Source organism: Scatophagus argus, chromosome 14 (assembly GCF_020382885.2).
Source record: "Scatophagus argus isolate fScaArg1 chromosome 14, fScaArg1.pri, whole genome shotgun sequence".
In the NCBI taxonomy this organism is placed as follows: Eukaryota; Metazoa; Chordata; class Actinopteri; family Scatophagidae; genus Scatophagus; species Scatophagus argus.
Window position 1 is genome coordinate 17,925,014 of NC_058506.1, and position 22,573 is coordinate 17,947,586.

The 22,573-nt window shown below is 41.5% G+C and overlaps 1 long non-coding RNA gene across 1 annotated transcript in view; it reads left to right on the forward strand.

Annotated features, from left to right (window-relative positions):
- The window catches only part of LOC124070890, a 122,363-nt gene that overhangs the window by 84,419 nt on the left and 15,371 nt on the right, over positions 1-22,573 (forward strand). Inside the window, exon 4 of the long non-coding RNA XR_006845255.1 lies at positions 5,683-5,748. This is a non-coding gene — a long non-coding RNA (uncharacterized LOC124070890). The remainder of the gene's footprint in view (positions 1-5,682; positions 5,749-22,573) is intronic.

Sequence of the window (22,573 nt, forward strand, 5' to 3'; positions counted from 1 at the left end):
CAACATGCATTAGTGTATTCTTATAATATACCCATCAATATTTAACATCAGTATCTACCAGTCTTCAAATATAAACTGTTTACTGTCGGCGCCCAGTCGGATTCCGTCACATCCTTTCCCAGGGCTGAGGGAAACCTGATTGGATAAAAGTCTAATGTGAGCATTTTAAACAGGAAACATCACTTTCTTTCTGTTGGGGAGATCTCACAGGAAGACAATCCAGATGGTTTCGATATACTTTATCTGTAAATCTGTAAAAGAAGACCAAAAAAAAGACGTTAATGTAAACAAACAAATTCTGATTTTGTGTTTCCTTTCTTTTGTTTCTTTTCCACAGTCTTCTATCTTTTCATTCTTTCTGTGTCATTTCCCACATTACTTCTACCTATTTCTCTCTCTCTCTCTCTCTCTCTCTCTCTCTCTCTCACACACACACACACACACACACACACACACACACACACACACACACACACACACACACACGGACACACCATGCAACGTGCAGCCCGACAAGATCTGAGGCCAGATATTTGATTTACACCGGCAGGGTCAAAGAGAATGCATTAGAGCCTTTTGCAGGAGAGGTGCAGGGAATGGCCAAGAGTTATAAAGTGGTCGAATGGATGCTGACACATGGCCCTTCATAACAATCAGTGGAAGAGTTAGATGCACTGGCCCTGACCTCCTCCTCGCTAACACCAGGATCTATACACTCCAGCCCCCAACTCCCATTCACCACACCCTGCTGAGAACACCAACTCCCAGAAAACCTGCCTGAAAGCTCACGTTTTCCTTCTCCGTCTCCCTTCTCTTCATATTGGGTTTTCAACACTTTTGTGAGCCAACAGCGTTTTATTTCCTCAGGGCCTCGCCTCATTTACACATACTATAACGCGGCTGTGAAGATACGGAGACGAGGCCTCCCATTTGAATGTGTTATCTGAAGGCCCTTTGAGTTTTTATGTCTGTCCTAACAGCTCTTTATAACGTTTGTTTGAGCTGATTACTCAGTGAAAGGATCCCCTCACATATTTATCACTGATCTGATCTGTAAAAAAAGCGCTCGGTTTAGGCATTAAGAAGCCCTTTTAGGCCAGCATATATTAAAACAGTTGTTGACTTTTGAGGACTTAATATTTACATGTGTAGAGTCCTGTGCCTTTTGGGGGATTATTTTTATTCCAAGCTCATTTCCCTGTTCGTTGTTGTGGAGGCTTGCAAATTTGTATGAATTCCTAATTTTCTTTGTTTTGTTTTGTTTGGTCTTCTAAGCCTTTCAGAACATTTCATGACGAACTCTTGCTCGAAGTGGCCACTTCAAAGGTGATACGTTCAGGCATGTTTGACTTTTTCCATACGGCTCACAAGCAGAATGTGTTATTTTGTGAAAACGTAAAAATCACGTGAAAGCATTTTTTTCTATCTCAAGAAAAGTTTATATTTCTTTGTCAAAAATGCCAACATTTCTGTTTGTCCTTGGCTACATGTAAAATTATTACTATCAACCTGCCGAGTGAAAATGTTTTTATGAGGCCTGCAAATGCAAACTAATTAATGGTCACGTAACAGTTTTTCTTTCTTTTTTTCATTTCATACAAAATAGTCACGAAATACTTTGCAACTCATTACATTTTGCTGCTTTATTAGTGTGGCATTTTGGTCAAAAACATATTTTTTAGAGCGTTTACATGACAGCACGAGCTAAGTAAATAAATACAATACATAATTCTTCAAAAAAGTATTAAAAGATATTTATACATTATTATAACTTCTGTCTATGGCTGATAAATCACTGAGGTGTAGGAATAAGGTGACATCTCTACAACTCAAATCCACGAGCAGTCAGGCAGGTTTGCAATCAGGCTATCAGTTCATCTCGATTTTTTTTAAAACCACTTTGTGTTTGGAGGTAAAACTGAAAGTCAGTGCTCCAGAAATGTTGTTAATAATTTAACCTGAATGTGAGAGAGTTCAGTAAGAACATCAAGTCAACTCTCTGGGAAGTTTGTTGGATGTTTAAAATCTTTGTTTTCTCTAACCTGCAGGATTTGATCATCTGACTTCTCTTTAGGCTGCAATTTGTTATGTTATTGCTGATAGAATGATGACCAAAAATATTTTAATGAATCAGAAATATCCTTTAAAACACTGTGAAGTAAAACTACTTGGTACTGGTGATAAATAGTGTGAGTAGAAAATACTGCAAAATACTCTTTGGGTGAGTGTGTTTTTATGTGCATTCAGCTTCAACATGGGAAATATCACAAAAAGTTTTTACGCTTGGCTGGGACAGAAAAGCTGGTGTATTGGTAAAGTCAAAATGCGACAAAGTGCAGTGGGAAACGATATAAACACAAATGTTATACGAATATAACAACACAAACAGGTTTAAGTAAATACAAACAACAAATAAGAGGCGGCTCTGCACAAATATTGTCCCACTCTGTGACAGCTACATATTCTCCTGCCAGACGTCGCTCTCTCTCCCTCTCCAGGCCTCTTTCAATGTTTACATCACTTTTTATAACTCTGGGATGACAGACACAGACTTCTACAGCCCGAGTACTCACACACACACACACACACACACACACACACACGTCTCTGGACAGTGTCAGGCAACACTTCAAAGTGCAGGATCCCCCTTTTTACAAGCCATATTAGGCTCACATCAAAGCGCGATCTGCGCTTCAGACCAGAGTTTTCTGGTCAAACGAGCATCTCTGCCTCACAGCGCAGTGATGAAGCGCCGCATCGCACCACGTCACGTCTGCCCCGACTCCAGAATACCTGCCCAGACACATTACAACATGGACTCAGGCCGCGGTGACCTTTGAACTCTCTACCACCGGCTGCATGTAATGTCAGTGATGCGGGGAATCTGACTGAGCTCTACTGTTAGTTCTGGATGCATGTGCAGCATGACACAGAAACTTGGGTGTGATTGCTTTTTTAAAGAGGTTTGATGATTTCCATCTTTGCTTTTTGCTTTGTAATCTCAAGCTTCGCAGGGCAGAAATGAATCTGCTTTGGGAGGTTTTTGGCTTCCCACCAGGATCTGGCAGCAGTTGTGATTTCTGAGATCAGAGAGGATCCACGACACATATCACATTTTTCTGTGTTAACCATAACTAAACCACCTAAAGCTATGAGATCTACCTGGTCTTAAATAAACTCACATGTTGTCGACCAGTCTGCCTGAGCACAGTTTTGATTTTTATACTCATACTAATCCTGAAGACAGTAACGCTCTGTTTTCATGTTAATTTCATATTTCTGTGTTACTGGACCTATTTTCCCTGTTTGCACAGGGTGTTAAAGACAGTGAGGTAAATTTCAAGGCAATCCTTTTTTTTTTCTTTCTCCCTCTCCTGTCGATAATCTCCTGACGAAAAGCACTTCAAAGCATCACGCAGAGCCCTGCTTAGCCATTGTTGCCTCAGTGTGCTTCACGCCTGGATTCTCATGCAGCACAGAGTCCCGCTGAAACGCTAGATGTGTCATCAGGGAGAATGGCGTTGTCAGAGCGTTGAGAAACCCCATACATCATGCCTCTCCAACTGTAGCCATGGCAGCAACCAAATAAATAATGAGGGTCATTACGCAGAATCATGTTGACAAAGAGCAACAATCTGTCTTTTTGACAACAGCCGAGGCCTTCGATAAACAGAGCAGCACCCACGGCTGCTGGCAGAGACTGTAGCCTTTGTTCGAAAACCATTTTTCCCCTCCGCAGCGTTAGGGGCATTTCAGGAGAGTGTACACAGGAAAGTTGATCATGACTTTAAGTGTTGTAAATGTCTGACTGGTAGGGCCACCGTGCAAGAGTTGATTGTGTTTTGTTGCATCTCCTCCAAAATATGTCTTCATGTTACCAAATTCTACCTTTGACACCCCTTAAACTTCTGAGTATTTTTTGCCACTTAACCTTTAACTTCCACTTTTCTTTGTCTCTAAGCTCTTTCTGTTTGAGAACGGCTCACTTCAGTCATTACTCTATCTGCTAAAACACCGGATCAGTCCGCAAAGCGTGACCCAATTCCTTTTCCGCTGTCTTTTCCCTTGGCATTAAATGACAGTAAACTTTGTCCACAGTAGAAAATGTCAGACAACATTTTTCTCTGGCGTTTCACTCGCCACTCCTCGCCCTGCCAAACAGACATGTAGGCGACCTATTCATCTGCATTTGTGTACCCTTTGTTTTAGACCCAGCTTGTTTTTCCAATGAGCCGCATTTTTAAACGGAAACTCCCAACTTGGAAGTTGACTTTGTGCAACCATACCACCCGCCTTCATGCAAAAAAAAAAAAAAAGTCCCATAATTCATCAGTTCCTGTCTGTCACAGGGCTGCTGTCATCTGACGGGTTTCACTCCTGCAGTTGCTCCCTCTCAGGTCACAAAGTTGAAGCCAAACTACGTTACGTCTACAAACGTGTGCTGCTTGTTTTATAATGCAGAACGGGTTCTCACGCAACAACGCCACCCACACTCAGTGCTCAGATGCAGCCTTCTGATCGAACATGTGACTCATTTAAATGATCTGGAAAAAAAATCTGTCACACTCTGATGGGAAGGAAGGAACCAAGTGCTTTTCCTCAAGTACTGTACTTAAGCACAAATTTGAGGTACTTTTCTTGAGTACCTCAGTTTCATGCTGTTTTATTTTACTACATTTAAGAGGGAATTGCTGCACCTTTCACTCTGGCTGGAGGTTGCAGATTTTATTTCCAAAACATGACTGAGCTATAAAACGTGGCGCATTGGCACTGATCAAACTATCCAGCAGAATATAAAGAAGTTAATGAAATCTTCCTCAAATAGCTATAGAATTAAAATGCTGCTCGCATGTTAATGCATCAGTGATTATATTAAAATAATATGATCACATAGAAGTATATAATAATCTCGGGACCATTATTTTAATACCACTGTTTCATAATTCTTTTGCACATTTACTCACGAGTGTTTCTTGTTGTTCTGCCTCTTTTATTTAATAGAATTGCATGAGTACCTCATATGAGGGGGAAATTACCTTATTTTTTGTGCCATGTGTTGAAACCAGAAAGCTTCATTCATCATGTCATTTTACGTGACATGTAATTAGTTTCCCTTTCACGTTGCTCTGTTGTTGCAGGAGAATCTGGGCAAAGGCCCTTTAAAGAAAGTTCATGTGCTGGTCAATCACACAAACCTGTAAAAACCCAGTAAGCTTTGGCAGCTAGAAAGCAGTCTTTGGTGATTTCGTTTGGTTTAACATAATGTGTTGGATTAATTAAAGGTTTATAGCTCTCAGTTTGGGCCCAAACTGTATTTTTACTGTAGGGCGCAATTAAACAAACAGCACTCATCCAGAGGTGCACTGTTAGCTGTCAAAGTTATGACCAAGGAGGAGCAGAGACAGTGGAAGAAAACACAAAAGCCTCCCATCCCAAGTAGGCCAAAAACACATCAACTGAAGTGGATGAGTACAACACAAAGCTATTTCTCTGCTGCTAACAGTCCTGGTTTGTAGGTCTACGGGGGAGACATTTTTATAGCTGTAAGTGAGAAAATAATTAAAATGATGGCAGCCTGTCCTTTTAAAGAGCTTAAACCGACAGCTGATGTTGCATTTCATGGAACAAAAACTATCCACATTTATATGCTTTGCTGTTTCTTGTCTTTTTTTTTGTATGCAGAATGAGTCACTCCAAGGCGTTTTCACTGCAGAGTAAACTGGGCAGAAACTCCCATTCATCAAACAGGTATGTGTGTGTTGTCTTTGCTCACAGGAGGGATGCAGAAAGAAAAGGGCCAGTGAGTTATTTTAGCAGTGTTTGGGCTTCCCTCCAAGGCTTCATACCATCCCCGGGCCGCCCTATCTCCCACACAGAGGCCCGGGGCAGCCAGGGGACGACAGAATCCCTGCAGGATTAACACAAAGTCCTCTAATGGAGCCCGAGGTGGAGGGACCCTGCACACACACACAACAAAATTTAAAGATCACCACTTGAGCTTTAGGTATTTAGATACTCAGCTAGTCTGGCTCCCGGTGTTTAGCAGCGCGGTCAGTGTTTGTGTAATCTAGTGGCCAAATTGTGACTGTTAAAAATGGAAATTGGCATCAGGAGGTGGAGTTAGCAGCAGCCAGAGCCGATGTAGTGCTGCTGGGTTGATTTAATTATTTAATACAGAGTTTGCTTAAATCCAGAGTCTGTTTCTGCTAATTTCTAATTAACCCTAATCCCAGTTTAATCCTGAATTTACCAACTTCTGTGCCTGGTTTTCAAACTGTTTAGGGAACTGCTGCTTCAGTTTGTTTTAAGAGTTACAGACTCTTTCTGCTCTTGGCCCATTCATTTCTAAACTCTTGCATGTCATAAATTTAAAAGCACTCGTCAACCACCTTCCTAAAGCAGCCATCAGCGGCTGCAGACTATGAGGAAATAGTCATCTGCTGCTGTTTGGACAGGGATTCATATCTCCTCCAAAGAGACACAGGGGACAAAGAGGTAAAGAGAGATGGGCCACGTTGACCAAATCCTCCAAGATTCATTCACCCAACTATCTTCCATTCACTGGGCATTAACAAGGATCTAATGGGCTAATTGCCATTAGTAATGGTTGTTATCAGTGGGGCTTAGGTGGCCTATCGCCCAGTGTGTGTATGGTGTGTGTGTGTGTGTGTGTGTGGGAGGGAGGGTCCTCACCCTACAGAGAGGTTCTTGGGTAATCCTGTGTTGACCAGAGGGCTTCGTGGTCCATTACAGGTCATGGCTCTAGACAGAGGGTAAACAAATTCCTAACTAACGAGGGAGGAGGAGGGAGGAGGCCAAACTTCACACCCTCCTCCTCCTCCTCCTCCCTTTGACCTCACTTCTGTCATCCAGACGTAACAAATTGCTATTATTCTTGTTACAGTGGCTGGTGAATTTTGGCTTGCCGTGAATCTCGTTAGAGTAACAACTGTCACACTTAGATTAGCTTTGGATAGTAAACCTACGAGGAACTGCTGAGGAACAAAATAACACAAATGCTAAAGTTCACGTATGATTGTAGGTCCTTGAAATGAGCCCCAATCAACTCAATGTCAGTTTGCCTGGTTACAACTGGTGATAGGTTCCTATCCAAACTAACATTTACAGGTGACTTGTAATTCAAAGATATTGGTTTGTTATTGTTTACCTGGAATCTGCTTGCAAGGACTGCAATGGAAATAAGTTTAGGATTTAGTTACAAAATGAATAGCAATACAAATATTTGAAATAGAACTTGAGTATCTGCCTCTGCATCGTACGCCGGTCAGGTAGAGAAAAGCCTCTTCTCGCTGATGAAAGGTGATGGGTAGCTGGCACTCACAGCACTTTCTCACACAGCTCTGGACTTCATGCACAGACCTGCAGGAGCTGACTGTGCTGTTTCAGGCCACATTTACTCAGGATCAGAGAGTACATCTAAGTATTTGTAGAGCAGATGCTGCATGACGGATCTCAAAGGGGGGATAAAGCCCAATCTGTGTGGTTTCTGTCTGCGACGTTTGGATCTGTGCCGCTAAAGAGTTAAAACTCTGATCTTTTGTTTCCTACAAACTGAGCGATCATTCTGACTTGTTTAGAGATGTTCAATTAAGTTAAAGACACAAATTTACGCTAAACTATAATTTTTAGGTACTTTCCAGCTATTGCATGAACGCAAAGATTGCCCAGTGATGCAATCATCATCTGAAACAAAGAGTGAAGAGGATTTGTAAAATACACAGACAACTCAGTGTAGCGAGATGTTGAAAAGTCTTCATTTACCAAACGTGCTCAGGTTCAGACATGTTGCTCATGTCGGCCACCTAATATCAACTTCTTATTCCTTTTCTTTTCAGTCGAGGGCCGCAACTAATGATTATTTTCGTTAGCGATTAATCTACTGATTACTGTCATGAAAAATGGCCAGGATCATCGTTAAAAGCCAAATTTATTATTTTTATTACCATAAAAAAGAAATAAAATTAGAAAATGTCTACATCTAATTATTTGAGAAGGTGGAACCAGAGATGTTTTGCTATTTATGCTTTAAAAAACTATTTCAAAATTATTTGTTTCCTGTCAATCAACCAATAGACTAATAGCTTTGGTTCTACTTTATAATTCAGTTAGTTTTATGAGGAGTCATCGTCTTCACCTTCATCGGTGCTGATTCTGCATCGTCTATCATCAAACTGTCACACAGATGCTTTCCACACAAGAAATGTTGTTTTTCTAGTTCCAGAAAAGGAATTAAATCAGACTCTTTATATTCACATCACACATAAGTCTGCCTCCTCACAGCAGCATCCGAACGTATCAGCAGGTGATTTTACTGAAAGCCTTCAGCTCTGTGCGCGAGTTGACACTTCCTCTTGTCCTGCTCTCCACGCCTGGTTTACACAAGCAGCTGCTGACAGTGGACTGTTTCCTCCATGTTAACATGCAGATCAGATAAGGACAACATTCCCACCCTCACTAAGACTCTGGAAAACAGTAACTCACAAATCCCTCCACTCAGACAGCAGTGACAGCAGTGGGAAGCCGCAGTGTTACACCATCTCCTCCAGCTTGTCTTCATCTCATGATGTCTCAATGCGACTGGCAGCCTGAGTTGCTCCTCTAAGCAGAGACGATGGCGAATATTTTTTGTTTTCATGGAACTGAAGGAAATTAGCTTGTTAGTTGTTTTTCATCCTGTTTTAGAGGAAACTCAGACTGATGCTTGTATTTGTACATTTGTCCAAATCAAACCACTTCGACCACAGGAAGTGACAGATCAACCTTACTGGCCCTAGGAGTTAGATCCAGATTGAAACTTGGATGACTCCTGAAGTGAACATTTTCCCCTCTGGTCCACTTTAATCTCTCACAGTGGTTGCTGATAATCATAAACTTTGCGTATTCAGTTAATTATTAAATTAAAAATATATATACTGTCAATAAAGCTGATTTTTCTTCTTCTTCGAAGTGGTGGGTTACAATGAGGTTCAACCAGGAAACCAACCACACGCCACCAATCCTTTCGACCTTACTCTTTAACTTTTTGTACCTAAAATTAACAAAAGTGTCGCTTCGTGCTACCACACTTTAGAAAGGCTTTTGGCAGCAAGGCTTTGCATGTTGGCCACTCACTATAGAGACTTTTAGTCCTAAGCGTGTCCTGTCCATGTTGATTGGAGGCACCAGGGCTTGATAACTCGTCAGCGTGTGGGATGAGAACTTTGTTTGTTTAAAGAACAGTTTTAGTGTCACGTTAAAGTGTTCGAGCTGATAAACTGGAATGAAAGAAAAACTTAAAGCTTATAAATAACTGAAAATTATGCATACATTTGTGAAATTTAAGGAAATCATTTAAGAGGAAATCAACTCGGCAGGTAGCCCAAACTCGTCACCTCGAACAACCTGTTATCAGCGTGTAAATTCTGAGCCACTAGCTTGAAAAGACATGAGAAGACATAACTCACAGTGATATTATCTCAGAGAGTGAAAGGAGTAACCCACAAGTCATTAAACACACTGATCACAGATCAGATCTTACAACCTCAGACAGTGGCTTCAGGGCTTTAAATACTCATTAAAGAAATATAACATTTTTCTGCTCAATACGGACACACGCACACACACACACACACACACACACACACACGCATTACGACATCCTGTCTGTCACAGCAGAACAATAGCACATAACTCCAGCTCCAGCCTTTAGATTTTCAGACGATGCAGCAGCCCGACGCCCTGGAGCGGCGTTCCCCTCCCCTCCCCTCCACCTTGACGCCATGCATGTCATGCTAACATGTCACCCGTGTCAGCTCCATTTTAACACCTTGGGGAGGATACGGGCGGAAAAGCAGCAGCCCAGCTGACAGATGGCCTCCTCTGCCCCCACATTCACCACTAACCTTCCTGTAAAAGGCTGTGATACACCCGTAAAATATTGAGACCATGTGAACACTGCTCACACGGCGTATGTAAAGTAGCTGCAGGCAGCGATGTTGAGGTATTACGAGAAAACTTGTGGGCAGTTTGACCTCCTTATTTAGTGTCACACTACTCAAAAAAATCAAGCGTTTTGACAAATGCTTTTGTTCAGTCATGAAAAACACTTTTATTGAGCGTTAAATCGTGTAACAACATGCTGCATTGTATTGAGGTTAGTGAGCTAACTGCGTAGCTGAGAGAAAATCAGTCACAGACAATTGTGATGTGTCAGGTAAAAATAACACAAATACTGTTTCTGGCCTATATAATATTGTGAATGTCACCTTGGTGGCATCTGAACGAGTAATCGGTAAAATAAACTGACAGGTGAATCGATAAAGAAACAGCCATCAGTTACGGATGAACCTTTAAGTTCAAAACATGCGGTCAAACAAGACACCAGTGAGAGTAAGTTATAGAGCAGTCAATTTTAGTAGTATTATTTATTCTGATTGTTTTTAGGGGGAATGGAATGTTTTTCAGTAAGACCAGCCAAGCTAATAGCTGAGCAAGTTTTTGCCGTATCTGAGAGTTTGATTATTCTGATTAAAATTTGCAGCACGCAGTGGCCACCTTGAAGATGATTTTGTGTGTAAACGTTTTTTGTGGGAAGCTTAATTGCTGCCTATAGTGCGTTCACTGTCAATATTTTCTTGAGTGCTTGAGTGGGAGATGCACTACATTTAGGAGGAGGAGGACTGACAGTGGAGAGCATTCGGAGTATTCACATCCCAAATTTGCATCCATGTGGTTAAGCTGAAGCAACAAAAGCATGTTGGTTGAGGCTGTGGAAAGACTGTGGGTTTTTATCGAATGTAAATCGAGTAAACATGTCACTTCTTATGTCTCAAGTCACTGCAGAGTTTTTCTGTTTTGTTTTTCTTTAAATCAACATCCTGATTTTATTTTCCAAAATCTGTGACTGCCTAAACTTAACTATAAAAAAAAAACCTTTTGAATTTTGCAGTAAAAACAAAATGACGTCACTGAATGTTGTTAGGTTTTTTTTTTTAAAAAAGTTTCCATTTTAAGCAGTTTGCAGAGAGCAGTTGAGTTTCCGTCCTCTCTGCAGGAAGGAAGAGTGCAGGATTGTTGGTTTAGAAAATGCAGGGTTTGTTGTATCTTTCATGACAAGCAAACACACTGAATTTCATCACCATCCAAACACGAGAGCAGGTTCCCCTCTGGGCCGTGCTGAGAGAAAACATCAGCATCTCCACACACACTCACACACATTCATTTTGCTTTTTAAAATATCACACACAAATACTTTTTCATGAGGTATTAATGATTAAAAACCTCCTTCCTTGACATGTAGGTCATTAAACTGATCGATAACCAGCACTTGTAACCTCTCCGCTGACACAAACACCTCCAGCGCAGTAATGATCACCATAGATTCCCCCACAAATTGACAGCTGAGGCGTTCGTCGTGATGGTTTTCCCTCTGATAAGCATGCGGCTCTGGGATCCTGTCGCAACACAGCAATGGGAGGTAACCATTCACCAAGAGTCAACAGCAACCAAGAACCCCCCCCATCAAACACAACACACACACACACAGGTATGCATGTGAAACTGCATGGAGGAATGTCTTCAGAGAGACGGAGAATGCAGGTGAACGCAGGTCAAACCTGAGTGAGTGACAGATGAGGCAAAAGAGACCAAAAAAGAACAGCAGCTTTAACCAACCCTGTTCCTTTCAACAGAACCATTTCTAAACTCCACTTGAGGTTGTTGTTTATGACATGTGTTAAAAAAGTTTAAAAAAAGGTTTTTATGTTGAAATCGACAGCTAAAAATACTTAATGTTCTGTTAACTGTAGTAAGGATGGGAATGGAGGAAAAATCCATTTTGCCTTCCACGAAGACCAGTATCTAAGATTTAATTGATTAAAAAGTTGTAAGTTGTTAATGACATCTGAGAAGACTGTTTCCATTTGAAGAAAATAAGATAACTAACTAGGGGCGGCACGGTGGTGCAGTGGTTAGCACTGTCGCCTCATAGCAAGAGGGTTCCAGGTTCGAATCCCGGTCTGGGCCCTTCTATGTGGAGTTTGCATGTTCTCCCTGTGCCTGCGTGGGTTTTCTCCGGGTACTCCGGCTTCCTCCCACAATACCAAAAACATGCACATTAGGTTAATTGGCTACTCTAAATTGCCCTTAGGTGTTAGTGTGAGAGTGTATGGTTGTCTGTGTGTTGGTTGTGTGTTGGCCCTGCGATTGACTGGCGACCAGTCCAGGTTGAACCCCGCCTCTCGCCCGTAGTCAGCTGGGATAGGCTCCAGCTCCCCCGCGACCCTGACGGATAAGCGGTATAGAAAATGGATGGAAGATAACTAACTAACTAAAAGAAATGATCTACTAACCATTATTAAAGCCTGTGGTAGGCACTATGCTCTCTGTGTATGTCATTTCATATAACAATATTAGTATATAAATCAGGGAGTAATCGTCTGGAAATGTAACTGACACTGCTAGATAAAATAGCCAGAACAAAAACGATCAACTAACCCACCGAATACATACCGGAAACATCAGTCTTTGTCGTTAAATTGGTGCAAAAAGAAAAATCCTGCAAACTCTCCTTAAAGCAGTCTTGCTCATTGATATGAATGGCCTCACGGTGTATTTATAAGGTCTGTGGTTTAGACTGTTGTTGAATACATAAAGGTATCTTGAGTAAATAAGCTTCTGATTGGTTAGGTAGGTGATATTTGTGACCTGCGTGCTGTTGTGCAGCAGAAGTGGAGGGACTACAGTATTCATCAACTCAGGGGTGTAATGAGGGCCTTCATTCTGTTTGCCCACCTGATGCCACAGCAAACAGCACGACGGTGTGGACAAAGCCTTCACCACCTCCACACAGCACATCCAGCCCCGTTACACATCGTTTAGGCCCTTGTTAGCCAAATATCACACACACACACCCATACTGTACAGAGACACTCAGATTCCATCAATGCATTTCATGTGTGGCAGATAATTAACCCTCAGACATCAGTCATTCCCCTCAAACGCCATGTGTTTTTAATAAGAGGTTAATACATCGATGAATACATCTGCAGATGAATTCTTCAGATTCTTTTCTCCTGTGTGTGTGTGTGTGTGTGTCTGTGGGTCCATCAGCGATCGTGACAGATGAAACAAATCTTATAAATACTATCATTGAGGAAGGGAATATACCTTAACAAGGTAACTCTAGAGGCCGCCTCAGCGTGGCCAATGCAGACCAGCTGTGCAGACCAATCTGTTACCTTACAGGGGATTTGGGGCGACCATGTTGAGTTTAATTGAGCATTAATTACAAACAATTTCCCAACGAGATGAGTCTGGTGCGTGATTAGGGGGTCCCCGACTTGGATTCATGAGTCAGAGACTCCACTAAATTCTCCCTCTTGGATCCAGTCAAACTCTGTTGGTATTCCTGTTGGTCTTTGCTGATCTTCGCGGTTCATATGAGTATGTTTAGGCCTCGTTTAGTTTTGTAGTTTTTTTTCACAGCAAAAAGTGAAAATTTAATTGGTGTGATACACTATAAGGACACCTGACTATCACACCAACAGGGACTTTAATGACATTCCAAATACCTAGACATTAATATAGAGATTTGCTTCCACTCTTCTGTGAAGATTTTAGAATGTTTCTGTAGGCATTGTTGCCCATTCATGCAATGAAGCATTTGTGAGGTCAGGCACTGATGTTGGACCAAAAGGCCTGGCCTCCGTTCCAGTTCCTCCCAAAGGTGTTGGATGGGATTGAGGTCAGGGCTCTGTGAGGGCCAGTCAAGTTCTTCCACACTAAACTCATTCAACCATGTCTTTATGGAGCTTTGCTTTGTGCACTGGGGCACAGTCATGCTGGAATAGAAAAGGGATTTCCCTTCACTGGAAGTAAGGGGCCGAGCCCAAACCCTGAAACACAGCCCCACACCACACCTGAATTCAATAATAAAGAGGTTCGTCTGAATACTTTTGTCTATATTGTGTAGTCAAAAATATTTACTCTGAGCAGGGCCATCTTCACTCCAGACTGAAATATCTCAACAATTTTTAAACGGACTGCCCTGAAATTGTCGGAGGATTACTGACTTTGGGGATCCTTTCCTCTGATGTAACCAACATTTTGACCTTTGTGGTTTTATGTGAAATGTCTAAAATGAAATATTGACTGGATTTCAATGAAATTTGGTGCACATATATAATAATAACTACATTCCCGTCAGCCTCAGCTGTTTGTATAGCTTACATTTTCTTTTGATTTTTATTTTCTTCTTCTATCTTTCTTTTTTGATTTGTGGAGACAAAATATATTTTTGTTTGTGAAAATCGGTAAAAAGTGAAAATGAGAGGCTTCAGGGCACCAGTATGCATAACCAAAGTGACTGTTGTCATGTTATCTTACTGCTAAAATGGTAATGTCTTTCAAGTTAACGTGCTAAAATAAAATTAAATTCCAATCACGTAGTGACTTTGCAAGCCACCTCAATTTTACCCTGCAATATTTATTGTTCTAAACAACATCAGTGACTCCAAAGACCAACTGTTTACACAATGATGTGCAAATTCGCACCATCGACTGACAACAAAGTTCACCGAGGTCAAACTCGAGGTTAGTAAGGAGAGCTGTGCCTTGGCCAAGAGAAACGCTGGTGTGTTAGACAAGAAAATAATCTGGTTTTCTTGTTTATGTCATGTAACTTGAGATTTCTTTCATTTTTCATTTATATACTTTCTGGGTTTTTGTGTAAAAGAGCGGGTGGGGTTAGCCTATAATCACAGTCGTCTTCTAATTAATCCAACATTTATGGAACAAACTGTGGTTAGTGTTGTGTTATGACAGCATCGTGGAACAGAGATATCAGGTATCTGCTCAATAATGCATACACCAACCTGCAGTACACACACACACACACACACACACACACACACACACACACGCTGCAGATATAGTCCCATAGTCTGACTGTAAGCTCCAGTCTTAGCTCTTATCAGCCTGTTCTTCTCAGCTGAAGTGTTTGTTTCAAATACAGCACTTGACCCAGACCTCTGCTGTGTCTGTGTGTGTGTCTGCGTGTGTGTGTCCTTTTCCATATGTATCTCTGTGGCGGAAGAGTGTGTGTGAGTATTGTATGTGTCTATGTGCGTACCGTAAACATTTACAACTGGTTGCATGTATACATACAGATGTGTGTGTGTGTGTGTGTGTGTGTGTGTGTGTAGTGAGAGGGCTGAAGTTGTGGACAGAGGAAGCTGTGTGTGTGTGTCAGTTGTAGAGAGATTTATGAGCTCTCATAGTTAAAGCATAAGGCCGACACACTGCAGCACAATCTTCATTGAATCCTTTAGTATCTGTTTTCTGCAGCGGCTGTGAGACGATCTCTGTCAGCTGCTCCTGCAGATGTTTGGGAACACCTTCAGCAGATAGTGGCTGATTTCTGACACCTGTTGGGAGAACCTAACATGTAGTGAACATAAAAAAATATAGAAACGAATGACCTTAAACAAGTGGCTTAATGTTTGCAAGCAAGTTATTGAAACTTTCTGACGATGACAGAAGAACGAAAAAGGGAAAAGATTGTTTTCACATGGACAGCTGATGTTCTCAGATGATTGCTCTGGTGCATCCATAAACCACATTCAATGAATTAAACTGACCTGAGGGGAGACGAGGAGGGAGGACGGGGGGGTGGGGGGGCTGACAAAACGAGAAGAGGATGGATGGATGGAGGGTTGGGGAAAGGAGAGTAACGGAGGGCCGAGGGAGGAAGGCAGTGTTGTTTTATCTTGACTGGCTCTGAGTGGTCGCCCCCCTCCTTCAGTCAAATATACACATCTGACCCTGACGCTTTCATCTCCGCTCAGAAAAAGAGATGGAGTCACGCTGCTGGCGGAGGATATAGAGTGAAAAACAAGCTGTCCTCAGCTATAACACGCAGAGGTGGCCGGCCGACACGAGAAGGGGGGAAATGGGAGGGTGTCAAAATGTAAACACGACTCAATCCTCTGAGGCCATGTGATGTATTCTTTGTGAGGAGGGAAGGGTCTTTTTTCCTCTGCTCTCCGCTGGGTGAGAGAGTCTGATGTGGTCATCTCTGAATCAGCATGAAAACGAGCAGAGGTTAGCTCTTTGTTGCAGGGGCTTGCTTGTAAACAAACAAACGTTTAGTTTTACGTCCACTGTTCAGCAAAACAGGTTGTGTGTCTCACTGACGTCGAACACACTAATGTCTCATAAATAAATTAAAAAGTCAGTTTCAGGATCACATAAATAGATCCTTCTTTACAACTATGCATCCAAAACAGTTCCCCCATGCAGCAAATTATCACAGTGATGTCCCCAAATGGCTGCATGGGACAAGTTTTCCCTTGATGCCACTGCGCCCAATAATAACCTGTGGTTAGCAAAGATGGTCTTCGCTCCCACATGACTAGTCGGGTCAAATGAGAGGATGAAATGTTCCCGGTTGGCTTCATCTTTATCTACACCTAAAGTATATTAAAACTTTAAGAGGAATTTTTATTCTACTGAAAAAATTTACCACATGATCCAAAAGATATTAAATAATAACATTAGAGAGTAAGAATGAACAGAAAAAAGTTTGTGTTTAAAATCAAACTTTATTAATGATGCAAAATCTCAGGAAAAAAAAAAACTTGAAATGATAAAATTTGAAATGATAAGTAAAACCTCAAACCTGCAAAACCTGCTGCTGTCTTCACATCGGCTTACGTCCCTCCAAAGGTCAACAAACCCAAAAGAAAAATGGATTAAAATAAGCTACCAGCCGCAAGAAGTGAACGATACGTGACAAAACAGAGAGTCAGAGCTCGTACAGACGAGACTCAAATAAACAAACAGAGCAACAAACCGTCACTGCTGTCAGTGAAACATGAACAGTCAAAGCTAATTAACCAGTTTTAAAGGGAACAGTTAACACAGGTCATCTTTTCATCAAGTGTATGACAACCAAAGACAATTTGACCAATTTGTTTGTTTCCACTTGGACATACTGGAGTGGATCTGTGTCCATGATTTGGTTTTGATTTGATCTGTGACTTAGTCTCCAAACAGGCCTGTTTTGTCACAACACATAAACATCCTCAGTTTGTCCATGGCCTTTGTTTACATTATGTCTGGTAACAAATAAACAAATCATGACACAAATGAGCGAGGATCTGGATCTCATAGCGGGTGCGCTGGTGAACCATGAGGCCTGATCCTGGTCAGCCTGTTTTCTGATCCAGGAGATTATAGTTCCTGCTGTACCCTGATTTACTCTGATTATTTTCAACCCGTCTTCATGAGCACAGACAGGTGGCTGCATAAAGACTGCAAATTGAAAAGCGGTCGCAACAATCTGAGGGGCCACAAGATGATTTTAATATGATAGGAAAGAAAAAAAGTAGAGATTGTTGCTACAAAAAATTAGGACTTTTCTCTTGTACTAACTCTTTATTTGTAAGTACTGGACAGTTTTACCTTTTAAGACCTCAACAAATAATGTAAATAAAACAATATGAGAAAGAAACTTTAGTTGCAATTCATTGCCATGACAAGGGGTCTCTATGCAAACTCCCCCAGTGCAGGACCAATAAAGGCCTATCTTATGTTAAGACAAACAAAACTGGCACAGTTGTACAAACCCTGTCCCATAGCACTACTAGTGGTCAAAAACTGGACCAATATCACTATCATGTAAGTTTATTCCGGAGTATATTGCACTTGGAGTGAGTGAAAAAACTGAAATCCATCATGCTGTACTGAGTTTTGTGGATGTGAACATCTGTCTAATATTTGGGACGTATTTAATAAGTATGTGAAAACTTGCCAATTGTATATTTTATTCAACCCCAAATGTTGTATCAAGGAAAAGAAAATGCTTTAAAAAACACGCCTCTACACTTTTTCATTTCTTAAACCTTACCTATATGCGTCTTGGTCTCGTTTTTCTAAAAAAGAAATAAGTCTTCTTCTTATACAGTAGTCTTTCTTACTTAAAGTGACAGCAGGTTTTGGTTACAGACTGATGATCTTCCTCAGTCAGATTCATCTTCAGACAGAGAGAGAAAAATCCCAAAGACAAATGACACACATGTTACATGGCTCAGATGAAGAGTCATTTCACCATGTCTGACTGTCATACCATCCGCTCCCTCTCTGCCCTCCTCTCCTCCCATCATCCCTCAGTGTCATGTTGTAGAAGGAGTCCAAACGTGGACGTAAAAATGATCTGAGGTCTGTCGCACTCGTGGTCTAGACATCGTTGACATTCTCTCTGGTCATCTGTGGCCTCCACGCCATATGTTTCTGCTCATCAACATTTTTAGTCTTCGATCAATTGACCCCCCCCCTCCTTGACATCACATTCTACTGCACTGATTGCATTTCACGAATGTGTGCGAAGTGGCTGCTGCTTTGAAGTGCCAGAATCAATTATAATAAGTTGCTGACATGAGACAATCTGCCCAAGACTCATTCCTCCACCACTAGAACATACTTTTCCCAGTGACACATTCCTCTGCCTTGGTTGTGTTTCACTTGCGTTTCCATGAAGACACTGGCAGCAACGTAAAAGCTGAGAATTTGTTACTTTAAAAAAGAGCAACAGTGCTTTCATCTAAACCACAAACCAGCTGAGAAAGATGTGGTTTGCTCCAAACTCTTTCACTAATAAGTAGAGTAGTGAATTCCCGATTTGTAAGTCATCAGGCAAGGAAATGGTTTTGGGTGAAAGTTGCAGAAGTTCTATTATTGTGACCCTGCACTGCTTATCCACCTATTTCAGAATTTGGGTGTGGTGGAGTGGTTAATGAGAAAATGCCGCCCCCCCCCCCCATTAGCTGTGCCCTTGAGCAAGGCACTTAACCCCCAATTTGCTGCCTGGGTGCCTGACAGTGGCAGCCCACTGCTCCTGTGTGTTTCACTGCATCTAATTTGCTGGGCGTTGCACCTTCTTTTCTGTTGTTGTTTTGTGCTAATTGGCAAACATTGGAATGCTAACATGCTAAACGCTAAATGAATTGTTTGATGCGTTGCCATGAAATTTGATACCAACATTCTTGTTCACCTCAAGATGAATTTTTCCTCTAGTGTTATCATCAGGTCAGATACTTTGGTTTGAGGCCAAACACCTGCAAGCTGAAAATCAGCATGTTGTGCCAAAGTACAGCCTCACAGAGCTGCTAGCATGGCTACATACTCAAAGGGCCAAGAGCATCCTGTCAGACTAGTGTTTACACAGCAGAATTACAAAGGTGAACTAGAGTTTATGTGTGTCATTTGTGTGAGACTGTTAAAACGACTTATCAGAAAACCTAAAAACAACTGTTTAAATGTCAGAGCTTGAAGAGCACTTTAGTTCTAACACTGAACTCTGACACAGACAATTCAGGAAGTGTTTTATTGTCTTTTTTAAAAGTAGAATAACTCAAGGTAACAGCAGCCTCTCAGCCATAAAATTCACATCTTCTGTAACTTCAGTTACATGTTTGGTGTCACACAAGAGGCTGCAAAACTTAACGACTTATGATTATCTCTTAATCCGAGGATTATTTCTCTTATTTTTTTAGATAATAAACTTGGGGGGGAAGCCCATCACACATTTCCAGAGCCAGAGGTGACATCTTTGAGTAGCTCGTTCTGTCTGACCAACAGCCCAAAACTTCAGTTCGAGGCGACATGAGGTGAACCCAGTTAATGTATGGCACTCTGTAAATGCTTGACAGATTCTGTAAAGGATTAATCAGTTATCACTATTTATTAATTTTTCAATTTAATGATTTAAAATGCACAATATAAAAGCCGTGGAGTAGTTATGCTGCAGTATTGATATTACTACCACAACTGCAAATATTACTGCTGTCACCACTAAGACCAATAATACATCAGGCTGGCATTAGAGCAGCGACAGGAGCTCCTGTCTGTTGGTAAATGTCTGTTATTTGTATGTTTGTGTTTGTGTTGTCGGGCTGCTAACAGGGGCGACAGCAGGCAGCTCTCCGGTTTCAGATTGATTCAGCTGCATGTTTCTGAGGATTAGAGCCAGTAGCCAGCCAGTCTAGACTGGTCTCCAGTTACACTGGACATACACAATGACTGGGACGCAGACGGGGGGGGGGGACACCGTGGACAATACGCATAATGGGTAGAGGGGCAGTCGTGTGTGTGTGACTGTGTGTGTGTGTATCTTTAAACATGTTTGAGCTTACAGTATATTTACTCTACTTGTGTGTGTGTGTGTGCGCGTGTGCGTGTGGAGGGTGCGTATGTGCTGTTGTCTGTGTATTTCCGCATAAGGATTACACAGATATTAGTCAGATAAAAAGGGAGCCGTTAATGAAATGTTTAATCAATTAGTTGAGCTTATCAGTGACAATTTTGATGATGGGTGAAGACATTTATCAAGCAAAAATACCAAATATTCAAAGGTTCCTGCTCCTCCCATCTTTTCTCTTTTTTATCTCACTATAAATAGAACATTTAGATAACTTTTCATTATTTTCTGACAATTTATTGGCTAACATATTGATAGATTTTGTTTATCTGAAAAATTGGTGGCGGGATTACCACTCTCTGCAGCCCTGGTGTCTGAAGACAGAGTGAATGCTATTCGGTGCTTTTTCTCATGTTTAATACGTCCTTCAACAAGCAGACTGAATGTATTGTATATTTTATCTTTACACTCTCATCATCAAATGAACCCATTTCCTCCTGGACCATCAAGTGTTCCCAAGCGTAATTATCCTAATGGGAATCAGCAAGTGGGCCTCCTGATCTCTCCCACTTTGCAGAATTACAACACGTCCATTAACTCTGATGAAGACTGCCCTCATAGTCATCATTTCTTTTTTAGATAATAGAAAGCAAGAGCAGAAACAAACGCAGACAGAGAAAGACAAGAGGCAGACATTAATAGAAAGACAGAAGCACACACACACACACGCGCACACACAGATTTTGCGTGTGCACCTTCGTCAGTATTTACCCAGCAGCGAAAGGCCCAGATCCCCTCTGTAAGCTCCTAATTGCGCCCCATTGTTCTGTTGGACTTTGAACTCAGAGGAGGAATAGTGACACCCAGGCCTGATGTCTGAGCTCGGCACACACTCTGTGGAGTGTGTGTGTGTGTGAGAATGTGTGAGGCCTCAGGTCCTGTCTTCCTGAAGGTATAAAAGGAGCAGGCTTAAAGCATCAAGTCCCTGACACCCCAAACACGCAAACAAAGACATACATGTGTGGCCTGAGCAAGCACAAAAAAAAAGATGACAGGACACACACATGCAGAGTCGACCCTTAAAACACACACAGAAATGCACACAGGTACATGCCAGCATATGAAGCCACAAAAACAATTTCCACCCCCAGACCAAAGTCTTTGTGGCTCAGCCTCTCTCAGCCTCCATCCCAGGTGAGGACCACCAGGTTGGCCCCACCTGTCCATCTTCCTGGGTAGATTTTCTCACACATAATCCGTCTTCAGGGGTGTTTTCTTACCTCACTCTGGTGCTCATGTGTCTGTCTGACTGGCCTGAGATATCTCTGTGACACATATATCAAGAACTTAATCCACGGTTCTTGATGGATTAAGATCCGTGGATCAAGTTCTGATCATTTTTTTTCAAGTGTTGATTTAATTGTTTGTTTTCATAACACTAAATTTTAAGGAATTCGAAAGACTTAGGATGTTGTTAACAGGCGCGAATGAACCTCTGACAGACACTATCCAGTTACGCTGTGGGAGTTGTAATGTTCAGTGTTTTCAGAGCTTGGACCATACAAGGGACTAAAACTCAGAACAGCTCATCCTCTGCTGCTAAATGGCTGGAATATGTCTTCAGCGATTCATGATATTTTGAGCTTTTTATATGTTAAATATGTAAAAAATTAAACTGTGACCACCATTCGGAAGTGAAGTATGTATAAGTAAGATATTTACCACAATAGAAAAAAAGTTGCACAAAATCAAATGTTCAGTTTTGAGGAACTCATAATTAAAGATGTTCTAATCAATATTTTTTACATTGAAAACAAATCAGATGATTATGTGTAATGTGAAAGGGCCTGAACACAGACAATTTCCCTCTCAGCTCTGCAGAGCTGTTTTAGTGTCTTTCAGCTTGTTGTTTTAATTTTACAGCCCACAACTTTATTGTTTTCGTTCACTCACACAGCAACCTTACATTGGACACCACTCAGTCCTGCTCTAAATGACAGACAGAGCTGCTAAATAGTCAAACATTTTTCACAGGAGTTCATGAAAGGCGCCAAAGTTTAAATACAATACATAGACAAAAGTATCCAGACAGACCTCTTTATGTGACTGTTTCTCATGGTTTGGGTTCTGCCCCTTACTTCAAGTGAAGGGAAATCTTAATGCTTCAGCATACCAAGACATTTTGGACAATGCTATGCTTCCAATTTGTTGAAGGCCCTTTTCTATTCCAGCATGACTGTGCCCCAGTGCACAAAGCAAAGCTCCATACAGACATGGCTGGATAAGAACTTGACTGGCCCACACAGAGTCCTGACCTCAAGCCCATCACCTTTGGGGAGAACTAGAATGGAGATTGTGAGCCAGGCCTTTTGGTCC